The sequence below is a fragment of the Palaemon carinicauda genome, chromosome 16 (genome assembly GCF_036898095.1).
Source record: "Palaemon carinicauda isolate YSFRI2023 chromosome 16, ASM3689809v2, whole genome shotgun sequence".
Classification (NCBI taxonomy): Eukaryota; Metazoa; Arthropoda; class Malacostraca; order Decapoda; family Palaemonidae; genus Palaemon; species Palaemon carinicauda.
The window spans coordinates 84,140,532-84,160,531 of NC_090740.1; the positions used below are offsets into that span (position 1 = coordinate 84,140,532).

General features: G+C 34.6%; 1 long non-coding RNA gene across 1 annotated transcript; it reads left to right on the plus strand.

The window, feature by feature from the left end:
* The first annotated feature begins 329 nt into the window (after positions 1-329).
* Positions 330-1,084, plus strand: LOC137655071 (uncharacterized). Its single transcript, XR_011046797.1, has 3 exons — positions 330-608; positions 776-849; positions 958-1,084. It is a non-coding gene; the product is annotated as an uncharacterized lncRNA (long non-coding RNA).
* Positions 1,085-20,000: the final 18,916 nt, after the last annotated feature.

Consider the following 20,000-nt stretch of genomic DNA (forward strand, 5'->3'; position numbering starts at 1 on the left):
TATATATATACATATATATATATATATATATATATATATATATATATATATACATATATATATATATATATATATATATATATATATATATATATATATATATATATATATATATATGTGTGTGTACTGAAATTCCAAATGGAATTTTTAATTAGTTTTTTATTATGTTATTTTTTTTGTATTTTTTTTATTATATATTATATTTTGTTTTGAGTAGCATGGTCACTGGAAGACAATTAGTTTAGTTTCAAGTATTTAACTACCCCCATGTTGATAACAGCTCACTGCCTTCCGTGGGCCGTTTTGTGGTTTTATCATAACCAGCCACTAATGCTTTGCTTTCTTCCTGAGGTTGATGGAAACTTAAGCCAGTTACGAAGGAGCATTCCATCGCTAAGGGTCTCGTAACTCGAGCTCCTATTCTTGATATAAGAATACACTTGGTACCGCTACCCAGTTAACGTGACAAGAACACTTTCTACATGTCCTTTGAAGTGACGAAGAGTATTATCGCCATGTAAACTCTGTTTAATCCCAACCAGGAAGAAGCTTTCTTTCATCGCAGTCCATCTCTACACGTACTTCGTTTTCGTCCCAGGATGATATCGGTGGGTGTGTAAAACTCAGGGGGAGTTTTTTATGTCAATCCGAAATCATTTAGAGGGATAATGCTATCCCATGTAAATTTAACTTCCAATTATCATCGCTTACTTTTTTCAATAAGTTTTATTTTTACATACCTTTCAATTTTGTAACGAGTTCGTACCCTTTTCAGGGATATCATGAATTGTACTTCGTGGACTCCAGTTTGGACTATGGGTTTATATTTATTTACATATGATTTCCAAGGTATGCAACATGTCAAGTGTTATACGTGCTTCACATAATAATTTGATTTGAATATGTATTTATACGATCATTGTGTAGTATGTAATTAGGCATTTGGTAATATTTAAGGTATTTGGAAGAAGCTGAATTACTGCGGTTCCCCCTTGCTTCACGATGGTCAACTTTGTGTATTAGCTGCTGCATCAGCACCTGAATGGATTAGGATATTTATCAAATACAATAAATTACTTACTTTTTTCACATTTTAATTATCCTTATTTTAATTCCTGGTGTCTGTAAATTAAAGTTTAGCACATGGCGACCGTTACAGGATAAAGCATTATAGGTTAGGTACGTGATACAGGACGTGAATTGCGGGGTGTTAGAGGTTTCTTCCTGGAAGGGGTTGTTATAATTTGCTTAATTCTTTAATCCCTTTTTTTGCTTTTTAAGAAGAGTTCAGTGTACCATTTTTTACGAATTCGTAAGTGAGTTTATCGTTTACTTGGCAACTGATTTATAGTTCTTTGTTATCTATTTATGCGGTTCATATTTTGTTTATCCCTTTGAAGTTTTCGCTTCGTAATAACGTTATTTGTATTAAGTGGTGTTTACTACTTTGTTTAGAAAATTTTCATTGTATATTGTATTAATCATACTTTTTATATATTTTGGTGCCTCTTTGTTTATTTGTAGTCATAATGGCTGAATTGGTAGTGCTAATTGGTCAGTGTAAGATTATTAGGAAGACGGTTACAGATTGTGCCAACCGTTCCTCGCAGTACCCTTCATTAGATAATACTGATAAAGTATCTGAACGAGGTGTTCTCCTGGATTATAGGAAGCGATTAAGTGACTTGGATTCTAAAATACAGACTTTAAAATTTTCAGGGGAATTTAGAGAGGAGGATTTGGAAGCTGAGCTTTCAGCGTATCAGTCTTACCATGATAAAATTTCAGGTATTTTGCCTTTGTTGGATGTAAGTGTAAATGCTGGAAGCCCTCCTCTTTCATTAACTACTGATATTGCTAGGAGTCTTTTGAGGCAACCCACTGCTCCTCTGCCAAAATTCCAAAGTAAGGAAGGTGAGGATTTTTTGAAATTCATTAGAGAATTTGAAACCGCGACCCAGAGTTTTAATTATCCAGATAGAGACTTGCTCTTACTTTTGAAACAACAAGTAGAAGGTAGGGCTAAATGTTTACTTGGCTCATTGGAGGCCGACAAACAAAGTTACAACGATGCCAAAGACTTATTGACTAAGGCATTTGCCTCAACTGAATTACGAAAATCGGCTGTAATTAAGAAATTTACTTGCCTAAATCTCAAAGAAGGAGAGGATCCTTTTGTCTTCTTATCAGAACTTAGAAATATAGTCGAAAATTTCAAATATTTGCTTATTGATGTTTATGAGGTTGTTAGATATTTTGTTTGGTCTGCAATGAATGATAGATTTAAGTCTCATCTGGTTCATATCACTAATGTGACTCATCCATCACTTCAGCAAATTTTAGATAATTTCTTTACAGCATGTGAAAGGTATGATCAGGGTCAGACGAAAGGTAAATTGTCTGTCAGGGATAAAGTTGTAACTCATTCAAAGCCATTAAAGGAAAAGACTAGTACCATGGCTCTTAAAACTAAGACTGTTCCCGCCAAAGCTTTTAATTTTTGTTCCAAGGCCGGTATTTCTGACAATGATCATTTAAATTACAAGCGTACTAAGTATGCTACCCCTTCTGATAAAATTTCTTTATTAAATTTGCATAAAGGTTGTGTAAAATGTGGTAATTTTAATAATTTCACTAAGGCATGTAAGTTCAGATTTCGAAGACCCTGTTCACATTGTTCGCAGTATCACATGGAGTATCTTTGTGAGAAACTTAGTCCTGACAGGTGTAATAGTAAAGAAGTGTCTTCCAAGGAAGCAAGCAGTGGGATAGCAGTATTGTCAAATGTTACCACAGGTTCAATTCTCCCTACTTTCACATTTTGTGTAAATGGTCAAAATAAGCTTTACAGGGGTCTTAAGGATTCAGGATCACAAAATACTTTTATATCTAGCAAGTTAGCTTCCTCTTGTAATTTAAAGTCTTTGACTACCAATGTTAAACTTACTTTGAAAGAGTTTAATGGTCAAAAGGAATATTCTACTAGTCTTGTTGAGGTTCCTATAAAACTGGGGAATGAAATCTTTGCTATTTCTGCTCTAGTTGTACCCTCTATAAATCTGCAATTAAATTTACCTTGTCTTGGTCAGGTAGTTGGTATAATGCAGAGTAAAAATTTTGTATTTGCTGACAAGCTTTTATCAGCCAATTCTCAAGGCATTGATGACTTTCAGTTTTTGTTAGGAGTATATTTTTCACATTGTCTTTTGGGAAAAGATGTAGTGATAGGGAGTCCTAATTCGTCTGTGTATATTGAGACGACTTCAGGATTAATGCTGATGGGGAATGTTGATAGGTTCCTAATTAATCTTACTTCACTTAATGGTAAAGACAGTTTAGCCTCGAAACCACTAAGGGGCGGAAATTCTAATGCTGAAAAAGGTACATATTATAATATCCCTTGCCATTCTTATTTTCTAGCTACTACTGTATCTATTAATGATGAATTTAACGAGCTAAATGACATGACGACAAATTGTTCATTCACTGTACTTTCAGATAAAGGAACTATTATTGATAGGAAACTGCAAGAAGCAACTGATCAAATCCTGAATATGGAGAGCCAATTTTATTTGAAGTATGATCAGAAAGTTTACAGTGAGGAATCTAATCAGCTCAATAATTCTCTCGTGGACTACACTTTGAGAAATTTGCACACGAGAGGTGATGGACGTATAGTTATTCCCTTGTTATGGAATGGGAAGGTATCACACCTTCTTTCGAGAAATGAGTCTCTTTCCAAGGCTATTCTTCAATCTAATTTGAAAAAATTACTTCGTAAGAAAGGTTCCTTGCAGTTGGTGGATAACTGCATAAAGGAGCAATTAAATATGGGAATTATTGAACCAATTTTTGACTTGGAAGTATTTAAGGCTGAATACCCTAACTACTCATTCTTACCTTATATGCCAGTTTTTAAGCCAGAAAGGGAAACTACGAAATGTCGCATAGTATTTCTTTCTAATTTGCAGGAATCCTTTAAGAAACTGTCATTGTCACATAATCAATGTATGTATGCTGGGCCTAACCTAAATCAAAAGCTTTTTGGCTTTAAGTGAAATTGATCAGTCTAGACTATTGTTCTTTTGGTTTCGGAATGTTAGCGCAGGTGATTACACTCCTGTTGCCTATAAAAATGTCAGGCTTTCAGTTGGAATTCGGTGTAGCCCATTTCTTTTGATGGCTTCCTTATATTATATGTTAATTTTAACTTCCAGTAATGATTCAAGAATTGATGAATTGAAGAAACTTATTTATGCCTTAATATATATGGATAATGGTGCTATTACCATGAGCACCTCTGATGACCTGAGGTGGGCCTACAATCAGTTAGATGACATATTCAGACCCTTTAAATTTGAAACTCAGCAGCTGATAACCAATGATATTGATCTGCAGTCTGACATAGATCAGTTGGTTCTTATTCCTGAAGTCAATAAATTGTTTGGGCTTGAATGGTATAGACTTTCGGATGATATTTTCACTAGGCCAATTAACCTTGACCCAGGAGCTAACACTAAAAGATTAATTCTTAGGTCCATTGCATCCCAGTTTGATATATTTGGTTTCAACTTGCCTTTATTTAACCAATGTAGGCTTTATATGCATAATTTGCAGTGTCAAAAGGGTTTGAATTGGGATCAGACTCTTAACACTCAACAGCTCAAAGACTGGAGGAATATCTGTAGGCAATGTAATGCATCGCCCCCTCTTAAAGTAACTGGGTTTGTGGGTCGAAGGGATGGTGAGTATAACATAATTGTTTTTACTGATGCCAGTTGTGACATATATGGGTGTGTCATTTATCTACTGAATGTTGAGTCTGGCAAACTTACCTTTGTTAATGCTAAAAATCGGTTGGTTAATACCCAATTGAAAGGTAAATCCATACCATCTTTAGAGATCCACGCCATTAATTTAGGAGTTGAACAATCTATTGATCTTTATTTGGATCTTGCTGGTCCAAGTTGCATAAAACCTATAAAGGTGACAAAGATTTATTTATTTTCAGATTCTTCTTGTGCCCTGCAATGGTTAATTAGTTCTTCTCTTCAACTTAAGAAAATGAACCAATATTCTACTTTTGTAATGAACAGAATTTGCAGCATACAAAAACTTTGTGAAACATATCCTGTTCAATTTGGGTTTATTAATGGCAAAGAGAATCCTGCAGATATGGTAACCAGGTGCACGTCATATAAATTGTTGATGAAATCTTGTTTTCTTTCAGGCCCAGACCTGACTAGTATTCGGACACCTGAAATGCAGTTCACTATTCCTAAAGAGGGTTATCTTTCAGGAAATTACATCAATATTTCTAATGTTCCTTTAGCTAAGAGAGAATGCTTGGTTAATATTTCTGATTTTTCAGGCTTCCAAAGACTGGTTTTGCTGTATCGTCGGTGTATAATATGCATATACAAATGGAAAGCTAAAGTGAGAAAGCAAGTTAAGTTACAAGAAAAGAATTTTTTCTCTTTAGCTCCTGTCCATTTGATTTTGAGTGATCAACAAAATCACTTTGCTGATGTTTTAGAACATTTTTTCCAAAGGTTTTTCTGCAGTAAAGGATATACCAGATATAGTTTCTCAGTTGAATGTGTTTGTTGATAACGATGGCATTTTGAGAGTGAAGAGCAAATTTAAGAATGAGAAAAAATTTACTATTTTATCTAGGGACAGCCATTTAACTAAGTTAATTATACTTGATTTTCATAATAAATTAGCTCATTCTGGGTGCTATGCTGTTCTCGCTGAACTCAGAAGACACTATTTTATTCCTAGAAATTTTTCATTGGTAAAAAAGATTTTGAGGCAATGTGTTCACTGCAAAAGATTTAATACATGACCTGTCAATTTAAATCAAAACTGTTACATGGAATTCAGGGAAGACCCACCAGCTGTACCTTTCGGCAATATTTTCGTTGATTATATAGGTCCTTTTACAGTTAAACTGGAGAAAGAAAATGTTAAGGTATGGCTATTGTGTTTTACTTGCACTTGGTCTCGTGCAGTTAATTTGAAAATTTGTAAAACACTTAGTGTGCCTGATTTTCTTAGGTCATTTTCTATTCATTGCTTCGAATTTGGCATTCCACAGTTATGCATTAGTGACCTAGGGTCACAAATAGTTGCAGGAGCTAATGTTATAACTTCATTTTTTAATGATCCCCACTCTCAATTGTATTTTGAGGAGAGAGGTGTTACACTTTTGAGTTTTCAACAGTATTTTAAAGGGTGTAGTCAGTTAGGGTCCATGGTCGAAGTTTATGTTAAGTTAAGAGGCTTCTATATGGGTCCATCAAGAACAATATTCTTTCTTTCTTTGATTTTGAATTTACTGTATGTCAAGTTGTACACTTGGGAAACAAACGGCCAATATCTTTTAAAGAGGCTCTTAGGGATAGTGAAGCGGAAGACCTTCCTGAACCAATAACTCCCGAAATGTTAATAAGAGGGTATGAGCTTTCTTCCCTCAATATCATTCCAGATTTATCACCTTTACCTGAGGATGAAGAATTTGTTCCTTGTGGAACTACTAATAAATTTGAACAGTTGTCTAAAATTATGAGTAAACTTTTAGATATTTGCCATCATGAGTTTATGCAGACCCTTTTAAGCCAAGCGGTTGATAGAAAGGGTAGATATCGCCGTGTTACTCATAATCCTCTAAAAGCAGGTGACATTGTTTTAATTAAGGAAGATAATACGAAGATTAACAATTATCCTCTAGGTCGAATAAAGGAAACTTTCACAAATGATATTGGGGAAACTACACATGCAATAGTTTTCAAAGGCCGTACCAGACAAGTTTGTAAACTCCATGTTAATAATCTGATACCTTATCTTTCCTTAGACGATGATGTGGACCTAAAGTCAAATGATTTGCACAACATTGACAAATTATCACCAGCTTCTGAGAGGCCTAAAAGAAAGGCTGCTGTGGAAAGCAGGAGAAAAACATCTGAAATGTTGAATTTATAAACTGATAAATTTAAATTTGTATGTAGTGTAAATAATTTATTTGGTAAATCCAAAAAATCTTTTTGTATTCGTTCCCCTGCAGTATACTGAAATTCCAAATGGAATTTTTATATTATTTTTTATTATATATTATATTTTGTTGTATTTTTTTATTATATATTATATTTTTTTTTAAGTAGCATGGTCACTGGACGACAATTAGCTTAGTTTCAAGTATTTAACTACCCCCTTGGTTGATAACAGCTCACTGCCTTCCAGCGGCCGTTTTGTGGTTTTATCATAACCAGCCACTAATGCTTTGCTTTCTTCCTGAGGTTGATGGAAACTTAAGTCAGTTACGAAGGAGCATTCCATCGCTAAGGGTCTCGTAACTCGAGCTCCTATTCTTGATATAAGAATACACTTGGTACCGCTACCCAGTTAAGGTGACAAGAACACTTTCTACATGTCCTTTGAAGTGACGAAGAGTATTATCGCCATGTAAACTCTGTTTAATCCCAACCAGGAAGAAGCTTTCTTTCATCGCAGTCCATCTCTACACGTACTTCGTTTTCGTCCCAGGATGATATCGGTGGGTGTGTAAAACTCAGGGGGAGTTTTTTATGTCAATCCGAAATCATTTAGAGGGATAATGCTATCCCATGTAAATTTAACTTCCAATTATCATCGCTTACTTTTTTCAATAAGTTTTATTTTTATATACCTTTCAATTTTGTAACGAGTTCGTACCCTTTTCAGGGATATCATGAATTGTACTTCGTGGACTCCAGTTTGGACTATGGGTTTATATTTATTTACATATGATTTCCAAGGTATGCAACATGTCAAGTGTTATACGTGCTTCACATAATAATTTGAATTGAATATGTATTTATACGATCATTGTGTAGTATGTAATTAGGCATTTGGTAATATTTAAGGTATTTGGAAGAAGCTGAATTACTGCGGTTCCCCCTTGCTTCACGATGGTCAACTTTGTGTATTAGCTGCTGCATCAGCACCTGAATGGATTAGGATATTTATCAAATACAATAAATTACTTACTTTTTTCACATTTTAATTATCCTTATTTTAATTCCTGGTGTCTGTAAATTAAAGTTTAGCACATGGCGACCGTTACAGGATAAAGCATTATAGGTTAGGTACGTGATACAGGACGTGAATTGCGGCGTGTTAGAGGTTTCTTCCTGGAAGGGGTTGTTATAATTTGCTTAATTCTTTAATCCCTTTTTTTGCTTTTTAAGAAGAGTTCAGTGTACCATTTTTTACGAATTCGTAAGTGAGTTTATCGTTTACTTGGCAACTGATTTATAGTTCTTTGTTATCTATTTATGCGGTTCATATTTTGTTTATCCCTTTGAAGTTTTCGCTTCGTAATAACGTTATTTGTATTAGGTGGTGTTTACTACTTTGTTTAGAAAATTTTCATTGTATATTGTATTAATCATACTTTTTATATATTTTGGTGCCTCTTTGTTTATTTGTAGTCATAATGGCTGAATTGGTAGTGCTAATTGGTCAGTGTAAGATTATTAGGAAGAAGGTTACAGATTGTGCCAACCGTTCCTCGCAGTACCCTTCATTAGATAATACTGATAAAGTATCTGAACGAGGTGTTCTCCTGGATTATAGGAAGCGATTAAGTGACTTGGATTCTAAAATACAGACTTTAAAATTTTCAGGGGAATTTAGAGAGGAGGATTTGGAAGCTGAGCTTTCAGCGTATCAGTCTTACCATGATAAAATTTCAGGTATTTTGCCTTTGTTGGATGTAAGTGTAAATGCTGGAAGCCCTCCTCTTTCATTAACTACTGATATTGCTAGGAGTCTTTTGAGGCAACCCACTGCTCCTCTGCCAAAATTCCAAAGTAAGGAAGGTGAGGATTTTTTGAAATTCATTAGAGAATTTGAAACCGCGACCCAGAGTTTTGATTATCCAGATAGAGACTTGCTCTTACTTTTGAAACAACAAGTAGAAGGTAGGGCTAAATGTTTACTTGGCTCATTGGAGGCCGACAAACAAAGTTACAACGATGCCAAAGACTTATTGACTAAGGCATTTGCCTCAACTGAATTACGAAAATCGGCTGTAATTAAGAAATTTTCTTGCCTAAATCTCAAAGAAGGAGAGGATCCTTTTGTCTTCTTATCAGAACTTAGAAATATAGTCGAAAATTTCAAATATTTGCTTATTGATGTTTATGAGGTTGTTAGATATTTTGTTTGGTCTGCAATGAATGATAGATTTAAGTCTCATCTGGTTCATATCACTAATGTGACTCATCCATCACTTCAGCAAATTTTAGATAATTTCTTTACAGCATGTGAAAGGTATGATCAGGGTCAGACGAAAGGTAAATTGTCTGTCAGGGATAAAGTTGTAACTCATTCAAAGCCATTAAAGGAAAAGACTAGTACCATGGCTCTTAAAACTAAGACTGTTCCCGCCAAAGCTTTTAATTTTTGTTCTAAGGCCGGTATTTCTGACAATGATCATTTAAATTACAAGCGTACTAAGTATGCTACCCCTTCTGATAAAATTTCTTTATTAAATTTGCATAAAGGTTGTGTAAAATGTGGTAATTTTAATAATTTCACTAAGGCATGTAAGTTCAGATTTCGAAGACCCTGTTCACATTGTTCGCAGTATCACATGGAGTATCTTTGTGAGAAACTTAGTCCTGACAGGTGTAATAGTAAAGAAGTGTCTTCCAAGGAAGCAAGCAGTGGGATAGCAGTATTGTCAAATGTTACCACAGGTTCAATTCTCCCTACTTTCACATTTTGTGTAAATGGTCAAAATAAGCTTTACAGGGGTCTTAAGGATTCAGGATCACAAAATACTTTTATATCTAGCAAGTTAGCTTCCTCTTGTAATTTAAAGTCTTTGACTACCAATGTTAAACTTACTTTGAAAGAGTTTAATGGTCAAAAGGAATATTCTACTAGTCTTGTTGAGGTTCCTATAAAACTGGGGAATGAAATCTTTGCTATTTCTGCTCTAGTTGTACCCTCTATAAATCTGCAATTAAATTTACCTTGTCTTGGTCAGGTAGTTGGTATAATGCAGAGTAAAAATTTTGTATTTGCTGACAAGCTTTTATCAGCCAATTCTCAAGGCATTGATGACTTTCAGTTTTTGTTAGGAGTATATTTTTCACATTGTCTTTTGGGAAAAGATGTAGTGGTAGGGAGTCCTAATTCGTCTGTGTATATTGAGACGACTTCAGGATTAATGCTGATGGGGAATGTTGATAGGTTCCTAATTAATCTTACTTCACTTAATGGTAAAGACAGTTTAGCCTCGAAACCACTAAGGGGCGGAAATTCTAATGCTGAAAAAGGTACATATTATAATATCCCTTGCCATTCTTATTTTATAGCTACTACTGTATCTATTAATGATGAATTTAACGAGCTAAATGACATGACGACAAATTGTTCATTCACTGTACTTTCAGATAAAGGAACTATTATTGATAGGAAACTGCAAGAAGCAACTGATCAAATCCTGAATATGGAGAGCCAATTTTATTTGAAGTATGATCAGAAAGTTTACAGTGAGGAATCTAATCAGCTCAATAATTCTCTCGTGGACTACACTTTGAGAAATTTGCACACGAGAGGTGATGGACGTATAGTTATTCCCTTGTTATGGAATGGGAAGGTATCACACCTTCTTTCGAGAAATGAGTCTCTTTCCAAGGCTATTCTTCAATCTAATTTGAAAAAATTACTTCGTAAGAAAGGTTCCTTGCAGTTGGTGGATAACTGCATAAAGGAGCAATTAAATATGGGAATTATTGAACCAATTTTTGACTTGGAAGTATTTAAGGCTGAATACCCTAACTACTCATTCTTACCTTATATGCCAGTTTTTAAGCCAGAAAGGGAAACTACGAAATGTCGCATAGTATTTCTTTCTAATTTGCAGGAATCCTTTAAGAAACTGTCATTGTCACATAATCAATGTATGTATGCTGGGCCTAACCTAAATCAAAAGCTTTTTGGCTTTAAGTGAAATTGATCAGTCTAGACTATTGTTCTTTTGGTTTCGGAATGTTAGCGCAGGTGATTACACTCCCGTTGCCTATAAAAATGTCAGGCTTTCAGTTGGAATTCGGTGTAGCCCATTTCTTTTGATGGCTTCCTTATATTATATGTTAATTTTAACTTCCAGTAATGATTCAAGAATTGATGAATTGAAGAAACTTATTTATGCCTTAATATATATGGATAATGGTGCTATTACCATGAGCACCTCTGATGACCTGAGGTGGGCCTACAATCAGTTAGATGACATATTCAGACCCTTTAAATTTGAAACTCAGCAGCTGATAACCAATGATATTGATCTGCAGTCTGACATAGATCAGTTGGTTCTTATTCCTGAAGTCAATAAATTGTTTGGGCTTGAATGGTATAGACTTTCGGATGATATTTTCACTAGGCCAATCAACCTTGATCCAGGAGCTAACACTAAACGATTAATTCTTAGGTCCATTGCATCCCAGTTTGATATATTTGGTTTCAACTTGCCTTTATTTAACCAATGTAGGCTTTATATGCATAATTTGCAGTGTCAAAAGGGTTTGAATTGGGATCAGACTCTTAACACTCAACAGCTCAAAGACTGGAGGAATATCTGTAGGCAATGTAATGCATCGCCCCCTCTTAAAGTAACTGGGTTTGTGGGTCGAAGGGATGGTGAGTATAACATAATTGTTTTTACTGATGCCAGTTGTGACATATATGGGTGTGTCATTTATCTACTGAATGTTGAGTCTGGCAAACTTACCTTTGTTAATGCTAAAAATCGGTTGGTTAATACCCAATTGAAAGGTAAATCCATACCATCTTTAGAGATCCACGCCATTAATTTAGGAGTTGAACAATCTATTGATCTTTATTTGGATCTTGCTGGTCCAAGTTGCATAAAACCTATAAAGGTGACAAAGATTTATTTATTTTCAGATTCTTCTTGTGCCCTGCAATGGTTAATTAGTTGTTCTCTTCAACTTAAGAAAATGAACCAATATTCTACTTTTGTAATGAACAGAATTTGCAGCATACAAAAACTTTGTGAAACATATCCTGTTCAATTTGGGTTTATTAATGGCAAAGAGAATCCTGCAGATATGGTAACCAGGTGCACGTCATATAAATTGTTGATGAAATCTTGTTTTCTTTCAGGCCCAGACCTGACTAGTATTCGGACACCTGAAATGCAGTTCACTATTCCTAAAGAGGGTTATCTTTCAGGAAATTACATCAATATTTCTAACGTTCCTTTAGCTAAGAGAGAATGCTTGGTTAATATTTCTGATTTTTCAGGCTTCCAAAGACTGGTTTTGCTGTATCGTCGGTGTATAATATGCATATACAAATGGAAAGTTAAAGTGAGAAAGCAAGTTAAGTTACAAGAAAAGAATTTTTTCTCTTTAGCTCCTGTCCATTTGATTTTGAGTGATCAACAAAATCACTTTGCTGATGTTTTAGAACATTTTTTCCAAAGGTTTTTCTGCAGTAAAGGATATACCAGATATAGTTTCTCAGTTGAATGTGTTTGTTGATAACGATGGCATTTTGAGAGTGAAGAGCAAATTTAAGAATGAGAAAAAATTTACTATTTTATCTAGGGACAGCCATTTAACTAAGTTAATTATACTTGATTTTCATAATAAATTAGCTCATTCTGGGTGCTATGCTGTTCTCGCTGAACTCAGAAGACACTATTTTATTCCTAGAAATTTTTCATTGGTAAAAAAGATTTTGAGGCAATGTGTTCACTGCAAAAGATTTAATACATGACCTGTCAATTTAAATCAAAACTGTTACATGGAATTCAGGGAAGACCCACCAGCTGTACCTTTCGGCAATATTTTCGTTGATTATATAGGTCCTTTTACAGTTAAACTGGAGAAAGAAAATGTTAAGGTATGGCTATTGTGTTTTACTTGCACTTGGTCTCGTGCAGTTAATTTGAAAATTTGTAAAACACTTAGTGTGCCTGATTTTCTTAGGTCATTTTCTATTCATTGCTTCGAATTTGGCATTCCACAGTTATGCATTAGTGACCTAGGGTCACAAATAGTTGCAGGAGCTAATGTTATAACTTCATTTTTTAATGATCCCCACTCTCAATTGTATTTTGAGGAGAGAGGTGTTACACTTTTGAGTTTTCAACAGTATTTTAAAGGGTGTAGTCAGTTAGGGTCCATGGTCGAAGTTTATGTTAAGTTAAGAGGCTTCTATATGGGTCCATCAAGAACAATATTCTTTCTTTCTTTGATTTTGAATTTACTGTATGTCAAGTTGTACACTTGGTAAACAAACGGCCAATATCTTTTAAAGAGGCTCTTAGGGATAGTGAAGCGGAAGACCTTCCTGAACCAATAACTCCCGAAATGTTAATAAGAGGGTATGAGCTTTCTTCCCTCAATATCATTCCAGATTTATCACCTTTACCTGAGGATGAAGAATTTGTTCCTTGTGGAACTACTAATAAATTTGAACAGTTGTCTAAAATTATGAGTAAACTTTTAGATATTTGCCATCATGAGTTTATGCAGACCCTTTTAAGCCAAGCGGTTGATAGAAAGGGTAGATATCGCCGTGTTACTCATAATCCTCTAAAAGCAGGTGACATTGTTTTAATTAAGGAAGATAATACGAAGATTAACAATTATCCTCTAGGTCGAATAAAGGAAACTTTCACAAATGATATTGGGGAAACTACACATGCAATAGTTTTCAAAGGCCGTACCAGACAAGTTTGTAAACTCCATGTTAATAATCTGATACCTTATCTTTCCTTAGACGATGATGTGGACCTAAAGTCAAATGATTTGCACAACATTGACAAATTATCACCAGCTTCTGAGAGGCCTAAAAGAAAGGCTGCTGTGGAAAGCAGGAGAAAAACATCTGAAATGTTGAATTTATAAACTGATAAATTTAAATTTGTATGTAGTGTAAATAATTTATTTGGTAAATCCAAAAAATCTTTTTGTATTCGTTCCCCTGCAGTATACTGAAATTCCAAATGGAATTTTTATATTATTTTTTATTATATATTATATTTTGTTGTATTTTTTTATTATATATTATATTTTTTTTTAAGTAGCATGGTCACTGGACGACAATTAGCTTAGTTTCAAGTATTTAACTACCCCCATGGTTGATAACAGCTCACTGCCTTCCAGCGGCCGTTTTGTGGTTTTATCATAACCAGCCACTAATGCTTTGCTTTCTTCCTGAGGTTGATGGAAACTTAAGTCAGTTACGAAGGAGCATTCCATCGCTAAGGGTCTCGTAACTCGAGCTCCTATTCTTGATATAAGAATACACTTGGTACCGCTACCCAGTTAACGTGACAAGAACACTTTCTACATGTCCTTTGAAGTGACGAAGAGTATTATCGCCATGTAAACTCTGTTTAATCCCAACCAGGAAGAAGCTTTCTTTCATCGCAGTCCATCTCTACACGCACTTCGTTTTCGTCCCAGGATGATATCGGTGGGTGTGTAAAACTCAGGGGGAGTTTTTTATGTCAATCCGAAATCATTTAGAGGGATAATGCTATCCCATGTAAATTTAACTTCCAATTATCATCGCTTACTTTTTTCAATAAGTTTTATTTTTACATACCTTTCAATTTTGTAACGAGTTCGTACCCTTTTCAGGGATATCATGAATTGTACTTCGTGGACTCCAGTTTGGACTATGGGTTTATATTTATTTACATATGATTTCCAAGGTATGCAACATGTCAAGTGTTATACGTGCTTCACATAATAATTTGATTTGAATATGTATTTATACGATCATTGTGTAGTATGTAATTAGGCATTTGGTAATATTTAAGGTATTTGGAAGAAGCTGAATTACTGCGGTTCCCCTTTGCTTCACGATGGTCAACTTTGTGTATTAGCTGCTGCATCAGCACCTGAATGGATTAGGATATCTATCAAATACAATAAATTACTTACTTTTTTCACATTTTAATTATCCTTATTTTAATTCCTGGTGTCTGTAAATTAAAGTTTAGCACATGGCGACCGTTACAGGATAAAGCATTATAGGTTAGGTACGTGATACAGGACGTGAATTGCGGCGTGTTAGAGGTTTCTTCCTGGAAGGGGTTGTTATATTTTGCTTAATTCTTTAATCCCTTTTTTTGCTTTTTAAGAAGAGTTCAGTGTACCATTTTTTACGAATTCGTAAGTGAGTTTATCGTTTACTTGGCAACTGATTTTTTAGTTCTTTGTTATCTATTTATGCGGTTCATATTTTGTTTATCCCTTTGAAGTTTTCGCTTCGTAATAACGTTATTTGTATTAAGTGGTGTTTACTACTTTGTTTAGAAAATTTTCATTGTATATTGTATTAATCATACTTTTTATATATTTTGGTGCCTCTTTGTTTATATGTAGTCATAATGGCTGAATTGGTAGTGCTAATTGGTCAGTGTAAGATTATTAGGAAGAAGGTTACAGATTGTGCCAACCGTTCCTCGCAGTACCCTTCATTAGATAATACTGATAAAGTATCTGAACGAGGTGTTCTCCTGGATTATAGGAAGCGATTAAGTGACTTGGATTCTAAAATACAGACTTTAAAATTTTCAGGGGAATTTAGAGAGGAGGATTTGGAAGCTGAGCTTTCAGCGTATCAGTCTTACCATGATAAAATTTCAGGTATTTTGCCTTTGTTGGATGTAAGTGTAAATGCTGGAAGCCCTCCTCTTTCATTAACTACTGATATTGCTAGGAGTCTTTTGAGGCAACCCACTGCTCCTCTGCCAAAATTCCAAAGTAAGGAAGGTGAGGATTTTTTGAAATTCATTAGAGAATTTGAAACCGCGACCCAGAGTTTTAATTATCCAGATAGAGACTTGCTCTTACTTTTGAAACAACAAGTAGAAGGTAGGGCTAAATGTTTACTTGGCTCATTGGAGGCCGACAAACAAAGTTACAACGATGCCAAAGACTTATTGACTAAGGCATTTGCCTCAACTGAATTACGAAAATCGGCTGTAATTAAGAAATTTACTTGCCTAAATCTCAAAGAAGGAGAGGATCCTTTTGTCTTCTTATCAGAACTTAGAAATATAGTCGAAAATTTCAAATATTTGCTTATTGATGTTTATGAGGTTGTTAGATATTTTGTTTGGTCTGCAATGAATGATAGATTTAAGTCTCATCTGGTTCATATCATTAATGTGACTCATCCATCACTTCAGCAAATTTTAGATAATTTCTTTACAGCATGTGAAAGGTATGATCAGGGTCAGACGAAAGGTAAATTGTCTGTCAGGGATAAAGTTGTAACTCATTCAAAGCCATTAAAGGAAAAGACTAGTACCATGGCTCTTAAAACTAAGACTGTTCCCGCCAAAGCTTTTAATTTTTGTTCTAAGGCCGGTATTTCTGACAATGATCATTTAAATTACAAGCGTACTAAGTATGCTACCCCTTCTGATAAAATTTCTTTATTAAATTTGCATAAAGGTTGTGTAAAATGTGGTAATTTTAATAATTTCACTAAGGCATGTAAGTTCAGATTTCGAAGACCCTGTTCACATTGTTCGCAGTATCACATGGAGTATCTTTGTGAGAAACTTAGTCCTGACAGGTGTAATAGTAAAGAAGTGTCTTCCAAGGAAGCAAGCAGTGGGATAGCAGTATTGTCAAATGTTACCACAGGTTCAATTCTCCCTACTTTCACATTTTGTGTAAATGGTCAAAATAAGCTTTACAGGGGTCTTAAGGATTCAGGATCACAAAATACTTTTATATCTAGCAAGTTAGCTTCCTCTTGTAATTTAAAGTCTTTGACTACCAATGTTAAACTTACTTTGAAAGAGTTTAATGGTCAAAAGGAATATTCTACTAGTCTTGTTGAGGTTCCTATAAAACTGGGGAATGAAATCTTTGCTATTTCTGCTCTAGTTGTACCCTCTATAAATCTGCAATTAAATTTACCTTGTCTTGGTCAGGTAGTTGGTATAATGCAGAGTAAAAATTTTGTATTTGCTGACAAGCTTTTATCAGCCAATTCTCAAGGCATTGATGACTTTCAGTTTTTGTTAGGAGTATATTTTTCACATTGTCTTTTGGGAAAAGATGTAGTGATAGGGAGTCCTAATTCGTCTGTGTATATTGAGACGACTTCAGGATTAATGCTGATGGGGAATGTTGATAGGTTCCTAATTAATCTTACTTCACTTAATGGTAAAGACAGTTTAGCCTCGAAACCACTAAGGGGCGGAAATTCTAATGCTGAAAAAGGTACATATTATAATATCCCTTGCCATTCTTATTTTCTAGCTACTACTGTATCTATTAATGATGAATTTAACGAGCTAAATGACATGACGACAAATTGTTCATTCACTGTACTTTCAGATAAAGGAACTATTATTGATAGGAAACTGCAAGAAGCAACTGATCAAATCCTGAATATGGAGAGCCAATTTTATTTGAAGTATGATCAGAAAGTTTACAGTGAGGAATCTAATCAGCTCAATAATTCTCTCGTGGACTACACTTTGAGAAATTTGCACACGAGAGGTGATGGACGTATAGTTATTCCCTTGTTATGGAATGGGAAGGTATCACACCTTCTTTCGAGAAATGAGTCTCTTTCCAAGGCTATTCTTCAATCTAATTTGAAAAAATTACTTCGTAAGAAAGGTTCCTTGCAGTTGGTGGATAACTGCATAAAGGAGCAATTAAATATGGGAATTATTGAACCAATTTTTGACTTGGAAGTATTTAAGGCTGAATACCCTAACTACTCATTCTTACCTTATATGCCAGTTTTTAAGCCAGAAAGGGAAACTACGAAATGTCGCATAGTATTTCTTTCTAATTTGCAGGAATCCTTTAAGAAACTGTCATTGTCACATAATCAATGTATGTATGCTGGGCCTAACCTAAATCAAAAGCTTTTTGGCTTTAAGTGAAATTGATCAGTCTAGACTATTGTTCTTTTGGTTTCGGAATGTTAGCGCAGGTGATTACACTCCCGTTGCCTATAAAAATGTCAGGCTTTCAGTTGGAATTCGGTGTAGCCCATTTCTTTTGATGGCTTCCTTATATTATATGTTAATTTTAACTTCCAGTAATGATTCAAGAATTGATGAATTGAAGAAACTTATTTATGCCTTAATATATATGGATAATGGTGCTATTACCATGAGCACCTCTGATGACCTGAGGTGGGCCTACAATCAGTTAGATGACATATTCAGACCCTTTAAATTTGAAACTCAGCAGCTGATAACCAATGATATTGATCTGCAGTCTGACATAGATCAGTTGGTTCTTATTCCTGAAGTCAATAAATTGTTTGGGCTTGAATGGTATAGACTTTCGGATGATATTTTCACTAGGCCAATTAACCTTGACCCAGGAGCTAACACTAAAAGATTAATTCTTAGGTCCATTGCATCCCAGTTTGATATATTTGGTTTCAACTTGCCTTTATTTAACCAATGTAGGCTTTATATGCATAATTTGCAGTGTCAAAAGGGTTTGAATTGGGATCAGACTCTTAACACTCAACAGCTCAAAGACTGGAGGAATATCTGTAGGCAATGTAATGCATCGCCCCCTCTTAAAGTAACTGGGTTTGTGGGTCGAAGGGATGGTGAGTATAACATAATTGTTTTTACTGATGCCAGTTGTGACGTATATGGGTGTGTCATTTATCTACTGAATGTTGAGTCTGGCAAACTTACCTTTGTTAATGCTAAAAATCGGTTGGTTAATACCCAATTGAAAGGTAAATCCATACCATCTTTAGAGATCCACGCCATTAATTTAGGAGTTGAACAATCTATTGATCTTTATTTGGATCTTGCTGGTCCAAGTTGCATAAAACCTATAGAGGTGACAAAGATTTATTTATTTTCAGATTCTTCTTGTGCCCTGCAATGGTTAATTAGTTCTTCTCTTCAACTTAAGAAAATGAACCAATATTCTACTTTTGTAATGAACAGAATTTGCAGCATACAAAAACTTTGTGAAACATATCCTGTTCAATTTGGGTTTATTAATGGCAAAGAGAATCCTGCAGATATGGTAACCAGGTGCACGTCATATAAATTGTTGATGAAATCTTGTTTTCTTTCAGGCCCAGACCTGACTAGTATTCGGACACCTGAAATGCAGTTCACTATTCCTAAAGAGGGTTATCTTTCAGGAAATTACATCAATATTTCTAATGTTCCTTTAGCTAAGAGAGAATGCTTGGTTAATATTTCTGATTTTTCAGGCTTCCAAAGACTGGTTTTGCTGTATCGTCGGTGTATAATATGCATATACAAATGGAAAGCTAAAGTGAGAAAGCAAGTTAAGTTACAAGAAAAGAATTTTTTCTCTTTAGCTCCTGTCCATTTGATTTTGAGTGATCAACAAAATCACTTTGCTGATGTTTTAGAACATTTTTTCCAAAGGTTTTTCTGCAGTAAAGGATATACCAGATATAGTTTCTCAGTTGAATGTGTTTGTTGATAACGATGGCATTTTGAGAGTGAAGAGCAAATTTAAGAATGAGAAAAAATTTACTATTTTATCTAGGGACAGCCATTTAACTAAGTTAATTATACTTGATTTTCATAATAAATTAGCTCATTCTGGGTGCTATGCTGTTCTCGCTGAACTCAGAAGACACTATTTTATTCCTAGAAATTTTTCATTGGTAAAAAAGATTTTGAGGCAATGTGTTCACTGCAAAAGATTTAATACATGACCTGTCAATTTAAATCAAAACTGTTACATGGAATTCAGGGAAGACCCACCAGCTGTACCTTTCGGCAATATTTTCGTTGATTATATAGGTCCTTTTACAGTTAAACTGGAGAAAGAAAATGTTAAGGTATGGCTATTGTGTTTTACTTGCACTTGGTCTCGTGCAGTTAATTTAAAAATTTGTAAAACACTTAGTGTGCCTGATTTTCTTAGGTCATTTTCTATTCATTGCTTCGAATTTGGCATTCCACAGTTATG